The sequence below is a fragment of the Phalacrocorax carbo genome, chromosome 14, assembly GCF_963921805.1.
Source record: "Phalacrocorax carbo chromosome 14, bPhaCar2.1, whole genome shotgun sequence".
Lineage (NCBI taxonomy): Eukaryota > Metazoa > Chordata > Aves > Suliformes > Phalacrocoracidae > Phalacrocorax > Phalacrocorax carbo.
In genome coordinates, this window is record NC_087526.1 from 14,120,361 (window position 1) to 14,144,064 (window position 23,704).

Sequence of the window (23,704 nt, forward strand, 5' to 3'; positions counted from 1 at the left end):
ATTTTTTTTTTTATGACAGGGATTCCATTCTTTTATTGTAATCTTTTATTAGCTTTCATTCTCAGTTGTCCACTTTGATTTAAGGTACATCTTTTCTCTAGACTGACAAGGCAGCATGAAGCAGGCATATCAAAGCTAAAGAGTTATTTACTTGAAAAATGCTGGCTTTGAAGATCTCTTTTTTTTTTCCCTTAAATGGAGTCTTTCAAAGTCCAGTATATGCAACTCCCCATTGAATAAAATGACTGCACTCCTCATACAGCTGCTCTTCGGTAGTCTGTGATCCATCTGGTAGCTCAGGCAATTTATAAAGCCTGCATAATAGAGTTAACGCGAAATGCCATTCCCTCAGAGCTGAAAACACACAGTGTAGAGAAAAGTATTTGCATGAAGATCTTTGCAGCAGTTCTTCATGTGCTATGGCCCTCCTCATTCATAACACCTTTGGGAGAACAACCGGCTTTGGTCTGGCTGGAGTAGGAACAGCAATCCCTTAACAGGGTGACCACAAAGTCCTGTTTTCTTCCCCAGTTCTCCACAACCCCTGACTAAAAATCCTCAGGTCCTTGATTTAGCCTGCAGCTTCCTCACTCATCATCCCCCCTCCAACACCCGCTAATAGCTGACACTGCAACAATAAAAATCAAGGATGAGGGAACTCTGACTCCTGATCAGAAGAGTGAGCTTTTTGAGTAAGAGGAACAGTAAATCAGAGATTCCTGTTAAAGGAGGAGACAATAACCTGTGATAAGTCCCACTGAAGGCCATGACAAATAAGGAATAAAATCAATCACAGAATTACTCAGGTTAGAGGAGACATTTGCAAGTCATCTGGTCCAACACCCTACCCAAAGCACAGCTAACTTTGAAGTTAGATTGAACTTTGAAATTCGAACAGACCAATTTCTTCTGGCCCTCTCACTAGGCATCTCCAAGATTATTTGCCTCCATTCTCTTTATTAAAGCTATTATTCAGCCACTAACCTGCCTCACTTCCCTCAGGACCTTACACGCATTTTATGGTCGCAGCAGCCAAAGCTGCCACTAACCTTCAGAGTCCAAAACTGTTCATGAGTAGCGGGTTCAACTGAGAATCTCCTCGGTTTGGCTCATCCAGTACCTGCGACCTAAAATTATTCTTGCTGCACTCCAAAAACCTCTTGGATTGCTTGCACCCTGCCGTGCTGTTCTTCCAGCGGGTGTTGGAGTGATGACATTTCTGCATGAAAACAGCATTTCCAAGAAGCTCCAGTAATGCACAGGCTTCCATGAGACCACGCAAACAGACTTCACAGCTGCCAGTCCATAGCTTGGTGTTATCACTATGACCCAAAGCCAGTTACAGAGACAGACATTCCTCCCCATTAAAACTATGTTAGCACAAAAATTTTGCATATACTGTTTTCTTTCACAATCATGGAAACTTTGGGGTAGAAAAAGATGGTCTTTTTCTTTTACTCTCCAAGAAACAAGAAAAAAACAAGTTGAACATATGTTGCCTGGGGGGAATCTCTCAACACCCTCCTCATTCCTTGATGTCAGAGAGTTTGCCAGGTTCTCCCTGTTCCCATTCACACCAAAACTGTATATCTTTTTTTTTTTAGAGCTGAAATTGACTGCATGAAGGTTTGACAGTCTTGACAGCATCATGTGTCTCTCAAAGCTTTCCAGCACAAGCAAGAAAAAAATAAAAATGGAAACTGAGTATTATTCCATGACTCACTACAGGCTGATTTGTATGCAAGTCTGCACAGCAGTTTGGTTAATTCATCAAAATTTGACACCAAAACAAAACTTTTAGGACTCTGACCTTCTGTGTTCTAAAAAGTAGGGAGGATTCTTACATCACTTTTGACAGTTCTTTCTTAAAAATTGAAGGAAGAATCACCTTGCAAATAGAATTCAACCCTGGAAGAGGATAAAAGGCCACTGAAATTAACAAATGATGAAATTTCTGTTTCAAACCTAATGTGTATCTTGCCAGTGATCTGGAATAGAGAAGTTTGTTGCCTGTTTTGCTGCTCAGTTCACTATGCAAAGGGCAGTTAGCAACTGAACACTGTCATCTTTTGAAACCGCGCTGAAACACAAAGTTAGTGGGATCCTGGAAGCTGTTAAGTGATTTTACGCAGACAGGTTTGCCACGATCAGTGACCAGCTGGGTGATGCAGAATTTTCCCACGTGTCACAGGTCTCAGAAATGCAAAACCTGTCCATTACCAGTACGTGCCCACTGACGCCCATGGTGCTGCGCGTCGCGTGCACCTGTTAGCTATGTACTCATACAAGCGGGAATGAAGACTGCTCCTTTGACATGTTCTGATCCCCTCCATGCACCTTCACATCTTAGGTAGCTGCAGCCACCAGAATCGCAGGGGCCAGGAGAACAGATTTCTTCCCAACATCCCCAGGCTGTGAAGGACTGAAGGTAAAATAAAAAAGGCTATGTATCACAGCCAGGCATGAAGGACAATTCAGCGTCCAGTGCATTAAACCATGGGCAACTCTGAACTCATCAAGGCCTGCCTAAGCACCGTGGTCAGCAGAAGCACAATGACTTTTAGGAAAGCCAACACAGGAAAAATTACTCCTGCCGTGCCACCATCATTTACTTACAGGTAATTGCCTGTCCAGCTGGTTATTGCAAGGACACGTGGCTCTCCCACAGTGCTGTGCTACCTATGACGTGCACGGTAACATGTTTTCTTTGGCTGTATTTCGATAGGCACAGTGTCACTGTTTTCATATAGAAGGAGCAGTATTCTCTGGCAAGGGTTTATCTTGCCAGGGCTCCTGGCAAGCCCACTCTTGGTTCATCTATATTTCTAGGAGTTTTAGTTTATCTTGCAGACCAGGAATACTGGTGCTTTTTGCAAGGCCCGCATTCATGACAGAAGAACAAAGAGCATCCGTCATCAGCAAGCCCGGGAAGTTAGTTGCAACCTAGGTTTTCCCATACAGCCCTTTTTAATTCTCATCCCTAACACATGCTTAACCCTTCTCCTCAATGAAGGCAGTAAAGTCTTGCATCATTTGATACCGCAACAAAATCTGAGGGAGATTAGTCTCGGGGTGAGCAACCATATTTCTCATCCTTTGGAAAAGATGGAGGGTGAAACGGGAATTGACTGAGAGGGCTTCCAGGTCCCTGCTGCCTGGGGGCAACAGCCGTGGTGCTGCCTCATGACTGTTTCCTGACCCACATAAAACGTGGCCATTCCACCCCGCTCCAAAAGCAGCAGTTGCATCATCACAGCTGCTAGCATAATTTTACCCCTCTGGCCATCTGAACCGAGAAGAAACATCATAGACGTAGAAATATAAGCTATAGTCTAGTTCCTTCCCTAAGTGAGGATTCTAGTTTACAATAACTGAAAACCTTCTTTACCTGGAAAAAAACCCCAAATTTAAAGTAAATAATGGCTAGTGAGTTCCTCCAGCTCCTACACTAAATCTGTTGTTAACCTAGCACACTGTAAAAATGGTTGCACTTCACAGTGCTAAAGAAAGTAACCATCAGGCAAACAACTCTAAATCCCACAAATCTTTCACGACTCAATGTGTTTAATAATGGTACCTCACTTCAATGAATAACACACAATAATGACTACGCTAATATAATAATTAGTTTTTTGCTTCCAACCTATCTGCCACTACATAAACATAGAAGTCAGATCTATGCAATTTTTTTGACAATTACCGTTTCTTTTCCTCTATTTAGAAACAAATGTAATTACTTCAACTAAAGAAGACAGAATTACTTCTGCAGCAGAGTCAAAACATGCATCAACACTCATTTTCTGTAATTATTTCACAAGCAGCTCTGTCTGGCATCTTTCTCAAATGAAAGGAGTTTTCAAAAGGCCTTTGGCTACTTAATGAGCAGCACACAATTACAGGCACTACTGTAGAAAAAAATAAAGGAAAAAAAGATGATGTTTTCGCCATCCATTTAACCTCCTCCTTTAGTGTCTGCCTTTAAACACAAAATAACTTCAGAGAACAAGATGAACCCCCTTATACCCTCACTTTTCTACTGTACTTGACAGACAGCGAGAGTTGCCAGCAGTCTCTTCCAGGACAGAGAAGTGTCATGGCTAGGATATAAATAAATACCGTCTGTATCCATGTTTCACTTCCTAGAAATGTATTATAGTAGCATCTTGAAAAGAGTGTTGTGATTAACCTTAAAATTTTTAAATTATCATTTATTAGGCTTATTGTCTAGACAGAAAAACCACACACAGCTCCCACATCCCAGCTGAATTAACGCATTGCAGAGCGCTCACGCTTAAATTGGTTGTAGAGTTAAACACCAACTAGCAAAAGCAAGTGTGGCACGGAGCCAGCATTATGAGGAGACGAGAGTACCTCACTGCATTAGAAGTCAGTGGTATGAGCGGGGGCAGTTAGCACCAGGGGCCAGCAGAGAAGCCCCCCCAGGTGCTTTTGCTTGGATTAGCTGAGAGCTTTGCCTCTTCTGTACAGTGGAAGCCGAGTATTGGAGGAACTAAAAAGACAGGCAAGAGGAGACAGGCTGCTCTTGACAGCCAGACTTCTCTCCTCTCTCATCAGTCTTAAACCAAAATAAAATGTGACACGAATGTGACAAAAGGCTTTTCCCTTTCCACAAGCTTCCTAAAGAGGCACAGAAAGTCCTACGTATTCTTATAGCCTTCACACTCCCACACAAATTCATCACCCTTCTGACACCCAAAGCCTGACAACTCCTGCCATGAGCTTTTATGAATTAAAAAAGAGCTATTTTAAATTCAAATAAGGTGGCATAGTTATTAAGTTATTTTTACACTCTTCTGCACTTCCAAGACAAACTTTGAGTCTCTTCATTTCCTAAGCAGGTGCTTTTAAGGCACAGATGAGCAAACAGTACACCCCAGTTCCTCATTCCACTCACTTTACTGATGACCGAGTGATTAGTACCGCAGAACAATATAGTAAAGCAAAGGATTAAGGAATCGGAATATGCCCAACCTGAAGACAGACAAGTAACAAGAAAGTGCTTTGGCAGTGCAAAACTCTAATAAGTAAAAAGCAAAGACATAGCTTCAGTTTTAAGTAGTTTTAAACTCAGTTCATAGCGAGATTAGCGTTGATTTGGTAGGGGAAAAAATTAAACTTCTAAAGATTAATCTGTAGAATCACGGACAATTTGTAAAATGGTGTCAAACAGTTTGCCATAAATCTAAGGGATATTCAGTGCAGTGAACATCATAAGATCTCCAATCCAGATACCTAAGCAGAACAGAAATTTGGATGTTTCAAGAACTGAAGATGAATTTTAATGACTTAAGAGAAAATTGAGAAGGGAAATTGCCTTTCAAATCTTCTTCCACAGCAGCTAATGCTTCAAACTTCCACCTACTATACAAGACAAAACCTCATTTTGTCTCATCTTGGAATGGCAGAACAAGTAACTAAGAATCCAGATGAGAACCTGCACTGCATTTTAAATGTGATAGTTTCTGCTTGGGCCAGGAGTCAGATTTAAATCCGTACATGCCACTGATTTTATTTATTTCTTTATTTTCAGAACCTAGGCCAAATTACTTAATTTCATTGAAGCTACTTTCCCTACCATGTGCAGGGATAGAAAGGAAGCTGCTCAATTTTCTAATTAGGCTTTAGAGTCTGTTTTTATTTTTTAGAGTGAATAAAGGCCACAGCCTGTTGACCCTGCAATGAGTTACATCCAAAAAGCAAGAAAAGGACTCCGATTTCAGTAAAGCACAATGCAAAGAGCTAAAGACTGCCTGAACAGGCTACAGGCCAAAAAGAAACCGATCAATAAATAAAAGCAAAATGGCAATAAAAGCACCACTAGCAGATCCTGGGACTAAAGGACTGGGACAGTTATCTGAGTGCATGCCTTTATCTTTCCTTTTACAGCGACGCGCCTCTGTCCCCTCCTGCCTGCCGAGCTGCGCCTCGCGCCACCGAGCCATTCTGGAAGGAACCTCCCTAGTCACAGCCAGCCCGAGAAGGGCTGCTGAGCCCTGACCAGCCCCGGCCCCCGCTCACCTCTTCTGCTCCCAGGCCCGGCCCCCAGCTCGGCATCACCAGCCAAGGGCCCACATCACGATCTCTCATCTGCCAGTGTGACCCAGCAATTGCTGATTAACGCAGGCGACACTTGCTGCATCTGCCTCACCAGGGTGTTTCACTGACAAACTAGTCCCCTAAGGAAGACTTACCAAACTGAAATGCGGTATATCACCGAGTGTCTACAAGTCAAAGCAGTGACAAGTGTGTCCCAGAGTGCAGAGTGTCAGTTATATCAAACGCTGAAGCCAACGTGTTCGTAGCCTCTCTGTTTCCAAATGTACCATAATATTTACTGCTACAATATCTCTCCCCATCAACCCTTTAACTATCTCCTACAGAGTCTAATTAAAATGAAGCATTGTAACACACAATCAACACTTGCACGCTATTGATAGATACTTGCAGATGTTATTATAAAGAAAATAGCCCCTCAGTACTGATTGACATAGAAAGCTTAACAGAAGTTCCTCTATTTTCCCTGTTACGTGTTAAGCTTCACACTTCGACAACAGGAAAGTTTCACTGCTTCTTCTCCATTTTAATTACTTTACTAACACTTCATACTTGAACACCAATGCTTAGAACTAGGCAATAACTAGGAGATTCCTCCTCTTTCATCTGCTGCTTCAGCCTCAGCCACACTGAAAACAATAACAATCTTCAGATACCTTTCTCAGTTTTAGACAGCGGTCTCAGTGTACAAATAAATATTTATGCAGTGTATAAATAAATGTAACTGTGATTATCTGAAGAAGTCGGGGGAGAGAATCGTCACTGAAGTGAACTGCGATATCTGGGGGTTGGACCCTCCTTCCTTCACCAAGGTAGCTGTGTGTCTGCTTGCTTGTGTATGCACGTGCAGAATGGAAGAGGGCAAAGTACATTCATTGAGTCCCAAATTTTAACGCAATGACATAACAATGATCTTACCACATTTAATGCCTCTTTCTGTATTTATTAGTATTGTATCAGGACGTACGAACCCCAGATAGAGATCAGGTTCCCACACCGTAAACACACAAGATGGCAGATTCTTCTGAGCACTTATGCGTGTATGTGCACACACAGAGTAGGATTCAGTTTCTCTCTACAATATACTGAGGAAACAAATTGTCCCCGACTTACGTTATTATAAAGAACACATTATATGGTATCAAATAATGAGATCTTGCCCAAAGCTGCTTCTAAGCAAGTGAAATTGCTTAGATATTTAATTGCCACACATTTTACTCAGAGGTTATTTCCCCTTCCCTACAAACACACAACTTTTTAAGCTTAGGTCTTCAGGCAATTTGCCCCCCAATTATGAAATTGTACCAAGGAACAGCATAACGGCTGAAGTATTTTTGAAAATGCCTCATATACCATGCCACGCAAGCTCCTTAGAAGATTAATTATAACCCAGAGGTCTTACAGACAGCGCAGTCTGCAAGATGGAAAAAAACCATTCCATGATACCTCATCCTCCTAGGACAATACCTTGAATCTGAAGGCAGCAGGACTTGCCGCTCACCTAACACACCAGCAAAGCAAAGAGTCACTCGAGAGCTGAAAGCTGGCACAGCACTTAAAGGAGAGAGAGATCTGAGACTGTGCTTTGAGGGAGGAGAAGCTGAGCTCTTATTCCCACGAGGATGAAGCACCAGCTCAGCTCTGAAATTCAAATACCTCTTTTTCACTAGAAGAGAGAGAGATAATAAAATTTAAAGAAAATAAAGGAAACAGAAGTGAGAGATGATAACGTAAAAATTGAACAGCATTCAACCCAGCACTGTTGTATCCACAGTGAACTCAACAGCATTCCAGGCATCTGCTGTTCCTGCCCTCTAAACTGGATGCTGCATATTATTAATGCCATAATAGCTTTGTATTAAAAAAAAAAAGCCACCCCCAAAACCCATCATACACAAAACACCCGGCACAATGCAGTGCGAAGGCTGCCAAGAAGCTGTGCGGCTCTGAAACTTCATGTCAAACCTCCCCTTATAAACGTCTCTCTAGTATGGTACGTCTTGACACCCATATGTTGTCTCAGCAACGTAGGACATGTAAAGCTTTGCAGACCACACCGACTGGCACAGTTCCTGAGGCTCCCACGCTTCTCTTCAAGCAGACAACGCACTACACAGAAGAAGGCTCCCTACATAGTCTAGGATAGTATTTTAGTGTAAACAAATATAAAATGATTACAAGCTATGTAATTTGGTGGGTACCTGTGTAAGAAGCTCAGAAAGCACAAAGGAATTGTTTGAGCTAATCGTGACCCATAGAGGCCACAGTGCCGCATACTTCCAGCAGCAGCAAAGACATGCCTGGAGCCCTACGGGGATCTCCGGAACGGGCAGCAGATCTTCTGCCATCTCCCCTCCAGTACCGCAAGAAGAGTAAGTATAAGTAGTGAGGGAATCTGCTCTCTCAGCAGCCTTTTGAGGATGGAGAACAGCACTTCCAGGCAGGTTCTCAGCCAAGCACAAAGCTCTGGCTCCACATCCCACCTTCTGTTGACCCTCCCGGGGCCGGACATGAGGGAAACGTGAAGCTGATCCAGTAAAGTTGTTTTAGCAACCTGCCCTCTACCTTACAGGACTAGACGTGCACCCACCACGCAGCTAAAACGAACTCCCCTTTTCCTCTGAGAGGTCATCAAAGGGAAAGCAGTCGGTTTTGCCACTACGCAAAGGGTTTTTGTCTTGAGGTGGAGCAATGTAGCAGAGAGACAGGATCACAGACAGCAGCCTGAAAGCAGAGGGTTAATGCCTGCAGTTTTGCACGGAGAATGAATGAGCAACTTGTGACTGTCACATACTCATGAAAGGATAAGCAAAAGGAAGGTTTAAAAACAAACAAAACCCAGACCAAATTTAGTGAGGGTCTGCTGTGTATGGAGTGGGGAAACAGTTGGTTTCTGACTCAGGATTTTTGAGCTCTTTGGACCAACAGTGCTGTAACACCCATAAATACCACAAAAGCAAAGCTGAAGGGATTTTTAAGGATAGACCTGTCAACACAATCTGGGAATGGCTCAGTTTTGCTGCCCAGAATATAACCAAGTTATTGTTATTTCTGTGCTCTGACTACACCAGGGAACCTGTAGTGGTGTGAAGGGTGCCCAGAGCATCTCACACTGTCCTCCCGCTCTCAGGAGGGAACAGATGGAGTGCTTCAGGCTACAGTTTGCTATTTCAGCCTGACTCCTTTAAGGAAGACAAATTTAAAGAAAATGCTGAAGGTGATATAGCAGCAGTACCCTGGCCCTTAACCCAGGGGACAACCTAAGGTAGGATTTGTTTCATAAAATCTTAGAGGTATTTGAGTTTAAAAGCATTCCTATCTGTCAACACATTCAAGTACATGATCAGAGGCAATGTCATTTTATGATTCCTGTGCAAATCTCACGCACAGTGTGGCAGGGCTTGTCCTCCTGTGGTGAATACAGGAGATTTCTGCATGATGTTTATTAAGTCTGTAACTCAGGCAGCAATTTAATCTCATCCTGCTTTTTTCTCCTAACCTCTAGAGGATAACCTGTTTTTAGAGTTATTCATCTGCAATGGGAAATACGTGGTCAGCAGACAAACGCCTATGTCTAAGTAGGCACGTCTGGGTGAAGGGAATAACTGTTAAGATTTGCTGACGACTGAAAGGTCTAAGCAATCCAATTGAAAGTGGTCGAACAGATACAACTGATGGTGCCAAGTGGGATGGTTAGCAGAGGACAGGCGCTACAGCCAGAGAGAAATACATCGCCGAGTGCAGAAAAGCCATTTTACAGGGACCGAAGGTTATAGATCTTAGTCATGTAGGAGGAAACTTGGACCCTGATTTCAGAACCCGGAGACAGCAGGAGAAGAGTTGAGTTAGCTGAAACAGCCTCACATGCAAAACCTGTTTAAGAATGAGGTGGAGACTGGGGAGCCAAAAGATGTCTATGGATGTCTAAATCTTCGGGTCCTTTATAGCAGCAATCAGATGTGATTGGCATTTATAAAACCCTGTCATATATATGCATTTTGAATGATAAGCCATGCCCAACACAAAAAGCTATAAACCTGGAGTTCCCCCAGCTGAGAAATATACTTCGAATACCAGACTGTGGAGGGGCAGGGGGATAATTATCTTCAGGTCCTGGGGCAGCTGGGCCACAAACCTCTTTCTGTGCACCAGTAACACAGAACGGCTGCCCCACGGCTCACAGACCCTGCTTCCCTGGGTCGAGGGGAGAGCAGGGCTGCTTCTTTGGCTTGAAAAACCAGTACAAACTCTAGATCTCAGATGCAACTGCAGAAACCTCTTGTGCTTCCTCCCCAAGGGGTTGTATAGCATCATATAGCTCTGACATTATTCTTCCTAATACTCATACAAGAATTATAACATTTGTGTAAGATGAACAGCATAGTGCCTCATAATCCCTTCTAATGCACTAATTTAAACTGTGATTTCATAAGTACTTCTGTAGAGACAAATACTGCCAGATCTGAAATTAGGTAATCATGGACCCACCGCAGCAATCACAAAGAAATGCTGAATTATTTGCAAGGTCCTTTTTCATACTACGAATGAGGGAAGTGAATTTGAAAAAAGCAAAGCTCACTACCCATTCTTGAAAATATTGCTCTTTCCGAAGCCTAAGTACTCTGGAGGATACTTAAATGAAGACCTGTCCCATTCCCACCAGCCTCACCCAGTGCTGACCCCATGGAAAAGGACTTTTGAGCAGAAAATTCAATATTTTGCATATATGGAAATGGCCAGCATGGCTGCACAGATAGCAGGTGTCCTGCTTTTTGTTGGGATAGAGTTGATTTTCTTCCTAGTAGCTGGTATAGCGCTGTGATTTGGATTTAGTATGAGAATAATGTTGATAACACGCTGATGTTTTGGTTGTCGCTAAGCAGTGCTTACACTAGTCAAGGACTTTGCAGCTCCCCGTGCTCTGCCGGGTGCACAAGAAGCCAGGAGGGGGCACAGACAGGGCAGCGGACCCCACCTGGCCAAAGGGATATCCCACACGGTACGGCTTCACGCTCAGTGTATAAACCGGGGCGAGCTGGCCCGGGGGGAGTGATCGCTGCTCAGGGAGAGGCTGGGCATCTGCCAGCAGGCGGTGAGCGGTTGCAGCACTTGTTTTTCCTGGGTTTCTTTCCTCTCTCTCTCTTTTGTTGTTTTCCTTTTCATTACCATTTCTATTATTATTATTGTTATATTTTATTTCAGCTATTAAACTGTTCTTATCTCAACCCACGAGTTTTCTCACTTTTGCCCTTCTGACTCTCTCCCCCATCCCGCTGGCAGGGAGTGAGCAAGCGGCTGTGCGGGGCTGAGTTGCTGGCTGGGGTAAACCACAATGGCAAGTTAAGTAGCCTTCAGTTATTTTTGCTAGACAAACAGTACGTTTCACAAAACATATGCAGATTTTAATATGAATTCATTATACTGTCAACTATGTCACCTAAAATTGTGATTCAGGTACACTGAGTTTCTACAACTCCTACTTCCCCTTAACTCCCATCATTTTGGAAAAGCATGGCATCTTGTTGCTGGAGTTAGCATTCTAGAATCAGCTTCCAAATGGAACAAATGCTAGAATACACCTGTGAATGATAAAACTTTAGACATCTAGCATGAAAAATAGAAGGTTAGCTTGTGTCCCCTCATAAAAATACAAAAGGTCCTACTGTGTCAGATGCCCTATAGATTCTTCATGGCAGACACTCTGCCCTAACAAGCTGAATAAGACAAAGGGGGAACATTTCAGAGCTGTGTGTTGCAAACGAGAGGAGGTGGTCAAAGAATCTGATTGCTATTGGAAGATTATGGTTTAAGAACTAACACAGGAGCAAAAGGTCCTTAATTTTTAATTATTGTTGTCATAAGAAATACGAAAGGTTAAAGTGACCAAGTGCAAATATTTTAGTATAAATTGCTCTAACCGGAAAAAAAAAAAATCTCTTTTCCTGAACAAAGCAACAAAACAGCACTGAAGCAATTCAGAACAGAAAACAAATACCCCAGCAAACAATATGCTGTTCGAAAAGAATTTTTAGAGTATTTTACAATAGAGTAAAAATATCCCTCCACTCCTTCCTTTTTAAGGTTCTTACATCATACTTTGAACAATATTACCGTTGCTTAACACATCTGCATCACAGGGAACGTTCTGCCTTCCCCCCCATCCATAAAGAGCCCTTACTTTTAAAACATCTCAACGTTTTACTGCCAAGGGACGCCTCTGTGGCAGAGAAAAGGCAGGAATAACAAGCTGATAATGACTGTGCCTTCAGCACACAGGTACATTTCTACAGCCTGAAGAGTACTTTAACAAGATGATACTACTTTTAGCACAGGCCACCACGAGGAGGTTTGGAGATTACGTCTTGGTACAAGCAAGAGCATCTTTTACATTGAGACATACTGAGGGACAAATAAGGATAGACAAACTATCACTCACACTAATGAGCCAAGTCCGACCACCCGGGATCGCCGACACTAACCCCTGAGCCTCGGCCGAGCTGCGCCGCCAACAGCGCGAGAGCCTTGGAAGATTCAATATAAATTCCTGATCGGCTGCAGCAAAATGCACTGATACTATACGAAGCACCTGTTTGCACAGAGCGCTCTTCCAACTCTTTTACACTGAGATATTTGCTTCTGTGTGAAAATAAGTAAATATTTGCTCTGCTGTGCCAGCTGGATCGGGGAAAGCTATAAATTGCCTAAGCCTTTCATAGGCAGTAGAGAAGGCTGGCAGAAGGTGCGTATCTGGGGTTCGCATGCACAACACTAATTGGAAACAACAAATATTGAAAACAGCTTCAGAACATAAACAGGAACACCGGCAGTAGTTACAAAACTAATTTTTACTCCACAGATTTTATGTCAGGCATTGCAAAGTTCATCTTTCGTCTCTGTGGTTCCAGATTTCTTTAGAAAAGTAGGACAGAAACCAGAATCAAGAAAACTGAGTTTTCACATAGGAAAGGGAAGTCTTATAACTGGAACTAGTAGGAGTGCACTATCGAGTGATTTAGAAGAAAAAGACCATAATACATATGTTGAGGGTTGAGAAGCTGTGTTTACAAGCAGCTTAACACTTATCACCCAGAAACACTTCCCATCACCACAAATTAAATTATAGGATGCAATATAATGATTTTTATACATGACAGATTGTAACATGCAACCCTTTACACCGGTATTTTAATCTATTGCATGTACGGGACAACAACGCGAAGCCATTTGGGCTCTCTCACAGCAGCAAGGGTACCCCTTTGTCTGAACTGGCATACCACAGCTTTGATTCTGTGCGAAAGGAAAAAAACATCGAGGTTGTAGACTCGCTTTCAGGCACAGTTTCTTCAGTGCCAATGGGATTCTTTCTGCCCAGAAAAAAGAATCATGTGGATCATTTTGCAGAAGAAGGTATTATGAATGTAAAAAACATTATAGCGAAGCGATATATAGAACAGCAGGTAGAAATATTTACGCCTATATTAGGTTAACAAATAATCCCAGGAGAATAAAACCAGCTGGGAAGACCTGGTTTTATACATGTACATGCAGTAGTTCACACATAAATTTGCCTTTGGTGCAGTATTTCTTCCCTTAAATTTGGCATCCCACTCCTCTGCCTCACTCCCTCCTCTGTTAAAAAAAGACAATTTAATTCCAACAGTTTATCTTCCTATGAAAAACATCACCAAAATAAATTTCTCTCTTCAAGGCTTTATCTTCAAAGTGGCGGACCTCCCTGATACATAATCTCATCTTTTAAGCTCACCAAAGATTTTCATCAAACTTCATTAATTGACAAATCAACTTCTGGAGGTTTGGATCTATTTGCAAGAACCTACTTCCCTCCTGCTTCTTTTTCAGTCTCTAGTAAATGCTAGAAAGCCTTTCCTGCCCGTGGCACTTTGAAACTGTGATGTTAAGGCTTTCAGATTTTGTTATCTTTTGAGTAGTGGTCTCTCTTTAAACCCCCTTGCAATGGTCTCTGCACCAAGAGTTTAGTTTAACAATTTGAAGGATTTTTGGCAGCTAAAATGAGGATTTGCAGATCTTGAGTGAAATACATTGCAATAACAACTGTCAGCCTGATTTTGATGCTCAGGCCTCTCCAGCAATATTTGAGCACTTTGATATGGTCACAGCTATGGTCTACTTGAATACTATTTCTAAAGCCATAAAATATTCCACTGCTTCATATTTTTAAAAAGCCCAGCTTAAAAACAAACAAACAAAAAACAACAACAAAGTAAAAGCTTTCAAGTATTTTAGCTTATAAAACTAAAAAGCAAAAATATGTTAAAAGGATTTGAAAGCATTTCATTCCCCCCCCCCCCATTGCACTCAGCGGAATAACAATTAATTAAAATGGTGACTATGTTTATAACCCCTACGCAGTCCCATGGCCACGGCAATCAATCATCTGGATGCAATCCAAGGCCGAAGGAGATTGGGGGGAGTCTTTGCTTTTCCACCTGCGTAACGCGAGTTGAGATACAAAGGGATCCCTGCATCCCTCAACGGGGAATGAGGTCTCTGGTTTGCTCTTGGTTTTGTCATGTTCAGGTACTGTAACATAATGGGTCACAGAAATGTCCATGGACAGAAGAGGTGGTTAAAAAAATAAAATTAAATTCAATTTTCAAGCTCAGCCAGTAAGAAAATGCAACAGACTTGTGCAGACAGACAGACACACCATTACAAAAAGGGTTCTGTACTCTCATACTCCATCTGCTGGTTCTGCAACAGCATTTAAGACATCAACATGCTTTTTCCTTTTCTTTTTCCTATGCTGTGCGACACCCCTGCTCATCTGGGTAAGTTGGCAAGCGTTAAACGAGAAGTCATGTTCATCTCAATATTTCAGAGTCTACTGGGGAAAAATAAAAGGGTAAAATATTTATGACAAAATGTAAAACAACTGAACATGTAAGGTACAAAACTGTTCCTAAATGTCTCACAAATACCTCAGGGTTAAAAGCATTAACATGAGGATAAAAACGTAGTGCTCTCTTCCATTTGGCCCCTGCCTTGCTTTTATATTATATGTTAGAGCTTCCAAAAAAGCCAATTAACGTGCATTTTCTTCTTTGAAATGTTTAAAATTGGGCACTTGCAGTGTACAAACTCTAAAACGCCTCTTGTTATTTGAGCACTTTTTAATGCAGACTTGTGTACATTAAAAATACATTTAAAAATGAAAGGCATTTATGTTTCAGCTGTCTTTGGAAAGGCAAAAAGAGAAACATAAGCAGGAAGCAGTGAGCAGTGTTTGTCCCAGGACAAAGATAGGATCATGACTATGCAAAACCATAGAGCTTAATACATGCTTTGCAAGGCTGGCTCTGTCATTTCACTCCCAGGATGAGTTATGGTATATATTACACAGAGAAGGAAAACAGACACCTCCCTTTGGTCACTTGTCAGTGGAAGTTCAATGCTTAACACATGCACTGCAAGAATACACACAGCGCATTATCCTCTCCAGTTTCCTCCCACTAACTGGGCTTTTCACACTCGTATAAAGCGACATCTGGAAACGATCATCTCATCGCACCCTCAAAAAACTAAAAGAAACAGTAATAATATGGTAATAAGGGATGAAATTTTATGAAAGATGCCACTTAACTGAAGACTAAAAGACACCATGCAATTTAAATAAATTGCTTTTAGCAGGGACTGAGTGACAACCAAGAAAAAATGCCTGGCCCATTTTTGCAAATCACAGGCCAGATTTTCAACGGGTGTAAAATGCTGACTTTGGTAACGCAGTGCCAGTTCTGCACAAGCTAAGGATATAGTCCTGTGAAGTCACATTTTTAGGGCCACACTGGAGACACCCTTAAATTGAGGATGCTGAAATGAAGCTGCATAAGCAAAGAGGAAAGAAGCTATTAGTGCATCCAACGTCTGCCTATTTTGCTTCCCTCCCTCCATAGTTTAAGTGAGCTGAAAAAGAGGAATCGAACGATTATCTGAATGCATACAAGAAGTAACGCAGAAGTTGACATAATTTTGGTTTAGGTTCTCTGCACACTACTTGTGTCCAGGCTCTAGTCTAGAAGATCTGAAACCATTAACATGGGCCTGACTCTCCTGTCAGTGACCTTGGACGTAGCCTTCATGTGTGCCCAGCGTATTTCAAGTAGAAATACAGCCTGAAAAACTGCAACAAGAGAAAACTCAAACTGGTTTGTATTCACTTAAAATTTCATTCAAAACCACTTTCACTTAGAAAAGTATGGTGCACACCCCAGATATTTAGGTGCCTCAAATCTACAGTGCCACTGAGTCAGCCAGTGCTCAGGGATTTCTTTGAGTCCAACAGAATAGAAGGGGTGGGCGGTGTTGTTATTTTGGGCTTTGTGTTTTGTATGGTTTGTATTTTGTTTTGTGTTCTCCTCTCTCCATTTCTGTGTCTTCAGATTAGGAATACTCAGGCTGCTTGGGATGAAACCTGGACAGAGCTCAGGAGTCGAGAAATTTAGAAAAGAACAGTGTCCTAAATCCAGATGGCATGAAAGTGCGTGCTAGGCAGGTTCATTTCTTTTGTAAGAAGTCATGAGGTCCCATCATTCGCAAGAACTGTTTTTCATGGCATGAAAGCCTAATGCCTTTGTGAAAGTTGTCATCTTGCTGACCAGCCTGCCCACTCAAAAAATAATGCTATATTCAAACCACATTATAGAAAGCCATTAAATTAAACAGCAATGCCACCAAGCAGAAACAGTGCGATGTGGAAATGAATAACTAGGCTTCACTCTAATAAATAAAAATAAAAAACATTTCTGGATAACAAACCACCTTTGCAGATAAAAAAATAAATCCCTAGAATTTAAATCCATCATGAGCAAAATCCCTCTGGCAAAAAAATCCAGACCAAAGCACTATTATGACTGCCTTTATATTTGTAACTGTATTTATGCAGACTAAGATAAGGGCAATCAAACCACATGCCTCGGGACAAAAGGCTGATGATCTTCAGGGATCAGGATAAAGAAAATTCCTCACCGTATGTACCATGGTTAAAGGCAATAGGGGATATGCTTTGCTAGACTCAAGCATTTTCAGGCATTGGTCACTGCTAGAAACAAGTATCAGTTTTAGGGTATACGGATGTGCTCCAGCAGTAAATCCCAGTCTCTCCTCTACACATTGCTGCTTTGCAATACACTGAACTTAGTGCCTGAACGCTGGTTGGACTGTGGCCTCACACCAAACCAAGTATCTTGCCAGCTCCAACAATATGGCTTTTCAGGAGCCCTGTATTCAGCCAGTCACCCAAAGCGCACCAAAACACTCTGCTTCCCCTTTCACCATTTAATTACCTCCCTCTCTCCTCCCAGATTCCTTCTGTTCCGTTTAGGTCACCACTGTTGTTATATCGCAGACAACATAGCTCCTTCTTTTCCCAATTGTTTTCCAGTAACTAATTGACAGATCTAATCTGTCCTCGGTTCTTTGAATGGTATCTTTCCAGCTTGACCACGTTTCTACAGCCAATACATCCATAACTTGATACTGGCAGTTCCTCAGAGAGACATCTTTTACCTGGAACACCCCTACACATGCGACTAACTGCACCTCTGCAACTTGAAGAGAAACCAGAAATACACTTTGCTTCCTACAGAGCTCTGCAGTTTCAGCTGAAGCATTGTCTGCATTGTCCGAGAGGTCTGAGGGTACACATTACGGGCTAAACAGATGTAAGGACCTGACAAAGAGGGACAAGAAAGGCGTACTGATCTTACACGCTCACAGCCACAAAATGCATGTCAAGAAATACTTCCCCTCTTCTTTCAGCTCTTATGTAAAGGGTAGACGCTTTCTACTCCCTCAAAAATTGAGCAGGGGGGAAGAATAAAGCAGAAATCAAGATATATTTTTTATCTATTTAATCAATTTGGCAGGGAAAAATCATCATCTTGTATGCAAAGGGACTTAAGCTGTTAGGATGTGATACAGATGAAGCCCCTATCTTTCAACAACGCCAACAGGCTGTTTCCAAGCTCAAACTGGGGATCAAGGATCAAAAAGAAGGCATATCCTGTTTTTGTAATTCTCTTCTTATCTCTCTAGCTGACATGCCAAAGGCTACTGAGGTGGACTGAAAACAGGGTTTCAATCACCAATCTAAGCGGACAAAGTCACTAGAACAGGTACCAGTCCCACAGGCTTTGCGGGCTCCACGTACCAAAGCTCAGACACGAGATCATGCCACTCTCAACAGCTCACCTGCAGCGCTCCACGGCTCTTGGGAATAGGCGCTATCGAAAGAAGAAGTGCATTTCACTGTGCTACACAAGCCTTTGTTTCAGGGAATTTAGTAAGAGAGCAAAACTGAACACAAGCGGAACATGCGGCGCAGAGGTCTGTCTCATCACGGCTGAGAAGTGGAAGTCCCTCACAGCATGCACCAGTACGGAAAACAAGAAACCGAGGTAAGATTTTCCTTCACTGCTAATACTCTACAGGAAGTGCTTTTCAAAATTAGGCAATCCTGCTAAATACATACCTGTTTTCCCAGTTGTCTACATTTATAGAAGACTGGAGTTAAGAGTTAAAATTTAACTAATATTAATAGGGAAATTAATGTATGTTTCAGGACAAGGCTTAGAGTAACTCCAACCTAAATTAGTCTGTGGTTCTAATAATACCTACCCATCAGCTGTACAGAATTATCTTTCAAATCACTTGATATGCCATTTGTGTAATGCTCTGACTCGTATATCAGCTTTTTTTTCAGGCTTCTTTTTTTGTTTGTTTGCTTTTTGTAAGCTTGAAAAAAAAAATTGAAGCAGCAGCATAGCAACACTGGCTCTTATTTTTCAACATTAACATGTGAATGGTTCCTATTTAATAGGAGCCATCACCTTAAAACTAAATCAGAAATATTTTTGAACCTGTTGTAACAACTCAGCACAGAACGAAGCAACGCTTTTGTTTCTTTTGCAACCATGGGAAGTGACATGGTTGTTCAATTTGTGCATTTCATAACAGAACACAACTACCGCCTTTTTCTAACATTTGAAACAGAGCAACAGACACAAACACGCCTATAAAATATGAAAATGTAGTCTTAAAACCACAATAAAAAGGCAAAAGCTGCTTACTACTTCTAAACTTTGCAGGATTTCATGGCAACAAAGAACCTTTTAATAATAACTAAAGGTTTTCCAACTCTTTTGCAGTACCGTATCAAACTCTGAATGTATAGATTATTTGCATTTATATCAGCTATTTTATCCTGACTATTTTTAAAAGGAGTATTGAATTCAGCCACATCGTTCAACACTAACTTTTATTTCCCTAGGCCAAGAACAAAAATTGAGTATTGATCTTGACACCTGCTCCTTTCTCTAGGAGCTAGATCACATTCTCCTGCTGAGTAACCCAGTCTCTGGCAGCTTATCTTAAGAGACATGTTGCATGTGATCTGTGAATTTTTTCATACGAGGACCAACCTCCTGTTGTCACAAGCTTGTTCTATGAAGAATCATTGGCACACCTTTTCCTTTTTTTTTTATTTTGCAGAGGAGATTATAGGGTTTCTCAGGACTTTTTCTCCCCTCCCATTCCTTACCAAGCAACTCTCCTGTCAGACTGGAAAGCTTCCCGCTTCCAAGCCTCAAGGTCACAAAACCCTCCTCAACTTATGAGTCACCTGTTGTTATCACCCAAAACGGCAGAGAAGCTAATGTTCAAGACAGCTTGTTGAGAGAGTGTTTAAACCAGGTCTGAATATTGGTTCTAAAGAAGTTTTTTCTCCATCCTTTCATTAATATTAATTTAAATGTTACTCTTCGGCCTTGCTTTTCATGCAAGTTCACCCCACTAGAAGGCAAATAGTTTGCAGATGAGATTTGCTCCCACACACACACGACGACGACCTCTTTTGCAATGTCTTCCCTTCACTTTCCCAACCACCAGAGGAAAAAAGGATCTTTCCCCTGTTCTCCCTTTCTGTGGCAACTGGAGAAAGAAAAAAAGCAGGGGAATAGTAAATAAGCACAGAGAAGAAAACAAGCCCCAATCTTCCCAAATCACAACTTTCCAAAGCACACTGTTAAATGAAGCCCATGAAACAAGGATTTTAAAGAGCTCTGTTTAATTATTGAGGATGGCTAAAAAAAAAAAACCCACACTCAAAAGACCGCTACTGAACATTTAGGCACTACTGGGAACTGTGTTCAAACATACTATTCTGATCCTGTTATCTCCCCCAACCTATTATTTTGGGGGTAAAAACTAATATTTTATATCTCCCTTTCCTTTAACCACCTCTCAACATCGTGTCTGGTCTTAACCTTAAGCAGTCTCTCTCCATTCCCCATTCCCTGCTGAGCAACTCTTCCCTCTGACTGACAGTTTACTGTTTTATGCCTCAAGGTCATTTAATCTTCTCCTGCCCCAAGTCACAACCTATCACAGTCTATGAAAAAAACCCAAACACACACAAACACACAAGCCACAACAACAACAACAACAAAATCATTCATTTACAAAGGCAGGGTTTGCCATATCTTCTGGCAGTTGGCTTTTCATGGAACTAGGGAAGTCAGGACTTAATTTTCAGTATCATTTCTAAAGATCAAATACAAATGAAATCTCGTAATGCTGTCCTGTAAAAACCAAAAGCATTACCAGTGGGATAATGGATGCCTGGGCACATACTGTTTATAGAAATTTAGATAAGATATTATCCAGTTTAATAAAACTTCTTTGTGCTCACTTAGAGCAAGACCTTTCATAATTAGTTTTTATGGGGTTTATATAATGAAAAACTTTTTAAAGTCCATGTAAACAACTTCCATTCACTCTGATCCAAAATCTGGAAATCATGAATGATCTTGATAAGAGTTGCATGTGGTGTAATGACTTTCTAAGCTCATGCTGAGCCATTCTGGTAATGCTTTTGCTCAGTGTGACAGTCAAGAAACTCACAGCAGACAACTGCAACTTTGTAAATCCTGTTCTAATTTAGAGATAAAAATAAAAAATAAGAATCTCTATAAGGTTTGCCTAAACTGAAGGCTATGCCAGTAGTTACTCAGACTCCCTAGCACACAAGTATACAATGTCTATGTGAAGAGACACTAAAGAGATTATTTAGTAAAAGGGACATTGACTTCTCACTGTTGGAAGGTTGCAGATACTTTCTGTTTACAGAAGCATATAGCCTTATATGCTATATACCTGCTTATATGCTATATAGCTATATACCTTCTCCATGAAGCCATACAGAAACATACAGCCATACCTTCTCCAGCATAGATGATATTGTCTACTATTACTTCTGCAGTCAATTTTGTTACCTTTATTAGTGGCCCTAATAAACACAGTATCAACACTAAATATTCCAGTAAAACAGGACTACTCCAGTCATCTGCTGATTGCATATGAATGTGCAGGAGCGTGGTACTTCCCCCTGCTAAGAAAAAGTAATGACGAAGAAAAGAACAAAAAAAATTCTCTTGGAAAAAGCAGCATCACTCATCCCTCAACTATTTAAAAACCCCTCAATTTTCACTGATGTCATTCATTAGGTACTCTCAGAAAAATCAAGGAAGCTGTGCTGTTTTCTTGGTTCAGCATATTTTTGAAAATCTTTACTGTGGAAGTTTTGTGTAATTATCCTTGAAATAGGATATTTTGAAGGAGTTCCATGACATACGGAAATTGGGATAATGAGTTGCATTTTCCTGTCTATCATTTCAGTTAGCATTTTGTGGAAGTTGTACATCTTTAGTTATTGGGTAAGTCCCTCCCTTCGAGTCCATGCTTAGATCAAGATCATTACAATTTCTCCCACCCAATGCTCTAAACGGAACATAAATGCCATCACCATCAATCTCAACAAGCCCTGTATGACAACTAACATTAACAGAACGACCTTCTCCAGTTAGATTTTCATTAGTAAATTAGGACAGAAAATAGCGTGTGGCACTGCTTAGCCAATTTGAACGGATTATCTACGTCATCCTTCCTGTCAGTCGATACCTATGCTGAGTAAGGAAACTCAGCAATTTGGGATCCGGTACAAGACATCATTAAGCACAAAGCCAACATAATTTTTTTTCTTTAACCCTAAATTAAACTAAATCAAGCATCCTTTACCAGTTACACAGAGGTTTGCAAGTTTGGCTGCTGCAGAGCGCGTGCCTGCAAACTCACCATACGTGAACTACAGACCAAATCTCAGTGTATTTCCATATGCAAATGCATAGTTCCAGGCCAGGCCCACAGTTATTTCTGCTGAAGGTTAGAAAATTTGACCACACTAATGAAGGAGGAGACAGCCAGAAGATGAGTAGCAGAGCATGTGCCAAATTCCAAACAGGCCAGGACATCATCCATGTCACTTCATGCTTTCTACCTAGCTGCAGAAAAGCCTCCAAACCTCTGTCTTTTACCGAGGGACAGGTGCTGAATAGAGCAAACACCTACATGCCAGACTCTCATGCTCAGATATTTTTATTTTCAACCAACTCTTCTCAAAAAGACACTAAATGTTTACTGCTTTATAACCTGTATAAAAAAGGAAAGGCAGTAAGGATGTGCCCCCCCCCGCCCACAACACACACAACCTGCCAGGCTTCTTCTCTTGGAGAAGAGGAGGATGCTGCTGGAGAAGCTCATGCTGTGGCAGTGGGTGAGGAACACTAATATTGGACTTCTTAATCCCACCCCAGGATGGCATTTGGCTGTTCTTGATACATTCTTCACACTTCAGACGTGCTATCTGGTCAGAAAGAGCGAATGGAACCAGAATGCTTTTCCATAAGCTCCCCATAACTTATATCCACTTGCTGTAAACCACTATTTTGTGGGGAGGGAAGGAAGGCTGTAGAAAAAGGAGAGCAGCCTTTTAGTGTCTCTCCTTCGTTCATATCACAGAAAGGACGTTGAAAAATATACAAAAATGCAAACCTTGAGAAGACAGTTGTGTGTTGGAAAAAACCTGCTAGGGAGAAAACTGCTTTGTCCATCCCCTTGAAGGCACAGAGCTTGATTTCCCTTAATGGCTAATGATTAATGTATGAAAACAGGATGAATAGCCAATATTCTGAAACACGAGGAACATAATCCTTTAGTTTTTTCCTGGAAAGGCCAATATGGCTTTTCTGGTCCCTGGATCATAATTGATCTGTTCCAATATGATAGACAAAAGGAAGATGCTGTACAGTGTTTGAACCGGTTTCATTATCAGAAGTGAGGAGAAGAATAAGTCCCATCAAATGGAATACAAAAATGTAACTTAAAAACTAAATGCTTACTGCTTCACTGCACTGAAAAATTGATAGCACTGCCAATTTGTTAATAATCAATGCTGAACCACTACCCAAGAACAACAAATATCTTTTTATGCACTTACAAGGTGAAAATTTTACAGTAGACTAGTCTTAAGAACAATTTGCCTACTGGAGAATTAATTGGGAAACTCTCATCCGCTTGGCCATTTCAACAGCAAGCAGCCGTACACCGTAGCAGAAGGTTTGGCAAATGCATTAAACCAACAGCTTCTTAAACACTTGCCGATGAAAAAGTAAAACACTCCAGGATATGTCAAAACTCATAACATCAATTTAGATTCCCAACAAAGCACATCTACAGTAAGGATGTGCAGAGGACCATT

At 41.4% G+C, this 23,704-nt stretch overlaps 1 protein-coding gene across 1 annotated transcript in view; it reads right to left on the reverse strand.

Moving 5' to 3' along the window:
* PTPRT (protein tyrosine phosphatase receptor type T) overlaps window positions 1-23,704 on the reverse strand; it is a 474,734-nt gene that overhangs the window by 209,608 nt on the left and 241,422 nt on the right. The gene's annotated exons all lie outside the window — the stretch shown is intronic.